The sequence below is a fragment of the Helianthus annuus genome, chromosome 2 (genome assembly GCF_002127325.2).
Source record: "Helianthus annuus cultivar XRQ/B chromosome 2, HanXRQr2.0-SUNRISE, whole genome shotgun sequence".
Taxonomy (NCBI): Eukaryota; Viridiplantae; Streptophyta; class Magnoliopsida; order Asterales; family Asteraceae; genus Helianthus; species Helianthus annuus.
The window spans coordinates 114,130,926-114,137,431 of record NC_035434.2 but is presented as its reverse complement, the minus strand read 5'-3'; the positions used below and the strand labels follow the sequence as shown (position 1 = coordinate 114,137,431).

Sequence of the window (6,506 nt, the reverse complement as noted above, 5' to 3'; positions counted from 1 at the left end):
ATATGCTCGAGACTCATGTGATCGGTGTAAATGGTGCACTTGGTACCGTACAGGTAATGTCTCCATATCTTAAGTGCGAAAACAACTGCTCCCAATTCCAAGTCGTGCGTAGTGTAGTTCCTTTCGTGAACCTTAAGTTGGCGTGATGCATAGGCAATGACCTTGTCACGTTGCATCAACACGCAACCAAGTCCTTGGATGGAAGCGTCGCAATAAACCACAAAATCATCTGTGCCTTCAGGTAATGAGAGGATAGGCGCGCTACAAAGTCTGTCTTTTAAGTGCTGAAATGCGGACTACTATGCATCACCCCAGCGATAGGTGACACCCTTCTGAGTCAGTGAAGTGAGAGGTTGCTCAATCCTTGAGAAATCCTTGATAAACCTTCTGTAATATCCTGCCAAACCCAAGAATTGGCGGATTTCTGTTGGTGTACAGGGTGCAGGCCAGTTCTTGATCGAGTCAACCTTGGATGGATCAACATGAATTCCATCCTTATTCACCACGTGGCCTAGAAAGTAGACTTCGCGAAGCCAGAAGTCACATTTCGAAAACTTGGCATACAACTGCTCTGTTCGAAGAAGTTCCAAAATAAGTCTCAGGTGTCGTTCGTGTTCTTCCTGACTCTTCGAATAGATCAGGATATCGTCGATGAACACAATGACAAACTTATCCAGGTAAGGCTTGCACACTTGGTTCATGAGATCCATGAAGACTGCAGGTGCATTCGTTAATCTAAAAGGCATAACCAGAAACTCGTAATGCCCATACCGAGTCCTGAATGCTGTTTTAGGGACATCCTCGTCTCGGACTCTCAGTTGATGGTAGCCTGACCTTTGGTCAATCTTGGAATAGAAACTCGACCCTTGTAACTGGTCGAATAAGTCATCAATGCGTGGGAGAGGGTAACGATTCTTCACGGTCACCTTGTTGAGTTCGCGGTAGTCAATACACATTCTGAAGGTACCGTCTTTCTTCTTCACGAATAACACTGGAGCTCCCCAAGGCGAAGAGCTAGGACGTATGAAACCCTTTTCCAAGAGTTCTTGCAGTTGCGTGGACAGCTCTTCAAGTTCTGATGGAGCTAGACGATAAGGTGCTCGAGCTATGGGCGCTGCTCCAGGAGCTAGCTCGATTTGAAACTCAACTTGATAATGAGGCGGAAGACCAGGTAATTCCTCAGGAAATACCTCAGGAAAATCGCGTACAATAGGTATGTCTTCTATCTTCCTTTCTTCCGAGGATGTATCAGAAACGAGGGCTAGAATAGCAGTGTGGCCCTTTCGCAAACACTTCTGGGCCTTAAGGAAAGAGATGATGCCCACAACAGCACCACTCTTGTCGCCACGAATTACGAGGGGTTCTTTACCAGAACGAGGGATGCGGACAATCTTCTCGTTGCAAAGAATTTCCGCTTGCTGATGAGATAACCAATCCATCCCAATAACAACGTTGAAACTACCCAGAACGATAGGAATGAGATCGATAGAGAAGGTCTGACCAGCTAGGACGAGGTTACAGCCCTTAACTATGTGTGTGGCTTCAAGACTTTTACCGTTTGCTAGTTCTACCGTGTGTTTGGTGTTCAGACGTGTTGGAGTGCGCTTAAGCATTTGGCTAACTTTTAAGGACACATAACTAGTATCGGCACCCGAATCAAATAAAACAGTAACAAAGAAGTCGTCCAGAAGAAACTTACCCATCACAATGTTGGGATCGTTCCTTGCATCACCCTGACCAATCACAAAGGCACGACCTCGGGCTCCATTGCCATTATTATTACCCCCGTTGTTGCCTCCATTGTTGTTCCCGTTTCCATGGTTATTGTTGTTCTGATTCTGGTTCAGCTGAGGGCAGTTCCTTTTAAAGTGGCCTTCAGCGCCACACTGAAAGCATCCTTTATTGCCCTGCTGTTGCTGCTGCTGGTGGTTCTGGGGAGCTTGTTGTTGCTGTTGACGATTCTGATTCGCAGGACGTGGGCTCTTGCAATCCTTGGCTTCATGACCCAGCTTGTTACATCTCAGACAGCGACCCTTGTGGCACTGCCCGCTATGATGCTTGTTGCACCGGTTGCACTTGGGGTGGTTCCCTCGGTATCCACCGTGTCCTTGACTACCAGAAGATTGCTGACCAGGACTCTGGTGATCATCTGTCTTTCGCTGCTGGGACTGAGACTGAACTGAAGTAGAACCCTTGCCCGAATTTCCATCCCACATGCGCTTGTTATCTTTGGGAGCATCAGTAGTAGTGGCGCTAATACGCTTGGGCAGCCTGTTCTGCTCAACTGCCTAATCAGTGAGACGATGAGCCAACCGAATGATTTGCTGAATGGTACCCAGGTTAACTGAAGTCACGTGACTCTAAATCTCTGGTACAAGACCCTTGAGGTACAGCTCGATACGTTTAATGGGAGGGTCCACCATAGTGGGACACAAGATAGCTAGTTCGTTCGACCTCTTTGTGTATGCCTCGATCTCAGACCCCGTCATCTTCAAATTGAAGAATTCCACCTCTAGCTTGTGGATATCATCACGACTATAGTACTCTTCCTTGATCAATTCCTTGAAGTCGTTCCATGGGGTGGCATTAGCAACCTCCAGCCCTAGCAGTTGAACCTGTGCTTTCCACCAAGTTAACGCAGCACCTTCTAGTGTTCCAGTAGCAAATTTCACCTTACGATCTTCAGGGCATTCACACATCTCAAAAACAGACTCAAGCTTCTCGAACCAGTGGAGAAGACCTACAGCTCCTTCTGTGCCGCTGAAGGTACTAGGTCGGCAATCCATGAATGTTTTGAACGTGCACACAGGAGGTTGTGCAGGTTGACCTGTCGCGCGAGAATAAAAGACAAGGTTAAGCACAAGGGTTGATTTACGAACGTAGGACCTAAACGTCTTAAGATGGGTTGATATGGCAGGTTATACCTCCTGCAGGGGCAGTTGCGAGTGCCTCAGCAACTCGTTCATTGATCAAAGCCGTCAACTGGGCTTGAGTTAGGTTGATACGTCCTCTGCGTCCGTTCATGATCTTCACAACGAAGCAACGTAAGTGAGAAAAGTGTCGCGAAAGTGCGTAAGTGTGGGATGACAGTAGAGAGTAAGCACACAAGGTTAAAATAGCAATTATCACGTTAATTAATGCACAGTGTGAATTATCTAACCGACAGTATAACATAAATCATACCACCTATTGTGTCGAGTCTTGCACGTGGAGCGAAGCGTCGTTGTGGATCGTTGAGCACTGTATAGGTTATAGTCTGGTTTTGTCAAAAAGCTTTTCTCTTTTTAAAACCAAGTTCACTATAACCAATGGCTCTGATACCAATCTGTCACAACCCCAAAATCCACCATGCGGAGTATCACCGCTTGGGGGTGTGACATGACCAGGATCGAGCCACCAATCATATTGAACAACGTATTTAAGTAAATAAAACCAACCACAATATAATTGGTGACCTAAAGAAAGTAACCGACTTTAAGTTAACAGCGGAAGCATAAAACGTAAGTCCAAAACATAAGTTCATAGTTCATAAGTTTAAAGACCAAAACATAAGTGTAACGCCCCGAAAACGGGTTTGGTAATCAAACCACGTTAATACTACAGGACGGGTAAAATACAGTTAGTGGTAAAACTTACCCGGTAAATTTTAGGATTTAAATAAATAAATCTAATATTTGTCAAAAGGATGAGAAATACTTTGAGAAAGCAAAGTATATAAAAGGCCCGAGATTTAACGGGACTTAAAATAAAACGGGTTTAGAACAAGATAAATAACTAGGAAATAAATAACCTAGTACAAGTCTTGTAATTAAGTGAAAGAACAAAATACTCAAATTATAAACCAAACTAAAGTGGAGGGGCTTATGTTGTTAAAACCTAAACTTATATTATTAAGTTTAATAAAAGTAACAAAATAAAACCAAATACACCATTTTAGGTGTCTGGTTCGATCAAACAGAAGGAGGAGGGCGACCCCCACTCTCAAAACCCTAGCAACTCACTAATCTCACAAATTGAAGGCTCAAACTAAGTTAAAATCGAAAATCGAGCATAGATTATTGATCCCCATTGCAAGGGGGTTGTAAGGTATGTAAAATTTGATGTTAATTCTCTGTTTGAAATTCTCATGAATTTGGGAAATCTGAAATTTGATGATGCATGTTAGCTATTTGATTAATATAGGGATGATATAGTATCTAGGAGTAAAACCTAGACATCAACATGTGAAATCATGCCTAAATTCTGGAAATTTCATGAGTACATTGAAGGTCATCCATGGATTTTGTGAGAAAATGATGAACACTAGGATGTAGAATGCTAATCTAGTGTAAATTGATGCATAGAAACTGATTTCTGAAAATATGATGTGTAGTTCATGAACACTAGACTTAGAGGTTTGATTAATTGATGTTAACTTTGGTAAAAAAAAATAACTAGTTAGTAAATATGTAAAATTATGCACACTAGGTGTTTGTTAAAATGCCTAAATGAAAACTAAAGTGCTGAAATAGATGATGTTTTTGACATCTCTTAGCCTACAATCACTGTGTTATAGGTTTCAAACCATTACCAAGAGTTTAATAAGGGTTATAGCCATAAAAATGGGTTGCATTTGATGGTTGGGTCGAATTTGAAAGGAACCTAAACATGATTTCCGTAGCTTTTTATATGGATTTTGACTAATCTTAAAAAAAATCATATAAAATTAACCGTTTATCCGATTTGGGTGTTCTATACCTTTTCGGAAAGCTTATGAAGTAAATTTTTGCTGTTTTCAATCATAAGAAACAAATGTGGTAGTTAAAGAGGTCAAAAATCTGATTAAAACTGCTGTTCAGAAAACTTAAAAGCTGGTTGAAAAATGAAAATATAGTTGCTGTGCTGATTTTATAAAAATCATATAAAATCATAGAAAAATCGTTAGAAGGTGTACCTTATATGCTTGCGAAGGTATTGAAGTTTTCTACGATCCATTTTTGAACATGTTAATCTAGTTCGGACTTTAAATGGGTCATAATGGTCGATTACAGCAGCTGAATAGAAAATCGCTGCACATTAATAATGTTATTATTAATCCGGAAAAAGACATATGATTGCGTATACTTGTTTAGTCATGAAGTATTTATTGTTAGGAACAAGTAACACTTTATATGACATGCTTAAAGTGTTCAAAATCACTTACTAACTAGTTTGTATAAATAACTTGACTAACGGGTCAAACGGTTAGTGAATGGAAAGAATTATGACAAAAAAAAAAAATAAATAATATAGTTGTTGAACAAATAGCATACTTTGGTGAATAAGTGTGTGAATCCATAAGGTGTGATGGTCATGTTAATGGTTGACTAATCTAATCATCTTGTGGATATGATATGGTAGTTTGACTCTGACAAGCTAGGTAGGAGCTTGGAAATGAACGGGTCAAATGGATACAAGTTCAAGTATGAAGCTCGTAAGGATGCAAGGTAAGTATAACTTACACTAGTCATACATTTTAGAATGTTCTTTTGTCGTATTGACTACGAATAAGACAAATGGTAATTTAGTCACACGTTGACAATAATCGTTAGTTTTAAAAGACGCTTCCCGCGTAAGACATAAAGAGCCGAAAGTGGTAATAAACGGTTTATAAATAAAATGAGCATACGGTGTTAAAAGGAGCGAGTCATGTAGATGAGATGATAATAAATATTATCTCGCAAAGATAAACGGTCAATTCAGCCAAACGGGTCAAAAGGTGTAGACATCACCTTTTGACAATATCGACTAATGATTCTGGTGTCGAGTTATATGTTTACAGGAGTAGATATCCAATGGATACTCGCATCGCTCTTAATTAGCAATTATAAAGCAAGGTATTAAACCGGGTTAGTAAGTTGATCCGAGCCAGGTATGTATAATAGATTAACTCATCATGTAGAACTTGAAGTTCTATGAAAGTTAGGCAAAATAAAAAAAAGGGCATTCGGTTACCTTAATAGGTAAACCGAAGGATTTAAATTATAGACAGAATGTTTTGAAAACAAGATTTGGTTAAAAATGAGAAATTAGAATCAAACAACAGGTTTGTTTGATAAAATCACGAACGGGTCAAATTTGGTAAAAAGGGGTAATAAGCCGAAGACATAAAAGTCTTAAATTTTGTTAATCCAGATGTTGGGTCTTGACTCCATTTGATGGAGGTTCAATTTACAATCACGTAGGAAGAAACGGTAGGTCAAACGAACAAGCGGATTAAAAGTTATGAAGGTTTCCGTTTTGAAATCGGCAAACTTGGAAAATCTTGCAGCGGTAGCTACCGTAACTTACGGTAGCCTTAAAAATCTTTACGCCTTAAACCCACTGAGTTACGGTGGAAGAATCAACATTCAGGGGCTACCGTAAATTACGGTAGCCACCGTAATTTACGGTAGACCCTGTAACAAAATTTATTTTAATCAGTTTCGTTTCCCAGAACTCGTTAGACACGTTTATAACCCCCATAAGACTAAAGCATTTCTTGTTTA

General features: G+C 40.2%; 1 long non-coding RNA gene across 1 annotated transcript; it reads left to right on the top strand.

Annotated features, from left to right (window-relative positions):
• Positions 1-3,912: 3,912 nt before the first annotated feature.
• LOC110920754 lies at positions 3,913-5,959 on the top strand. Its single transcript, XR_004886585.1, has 2 exons — positions 3,913-4,086; positions 5,380-5,959. It is a non-coding gene; the product is annotated as an uncharacterized LOC110920754 (long non-coding RNA).
• The last annotated feature ends 547 nt before the right edge of the window (positions 5,960-6,506 follow it).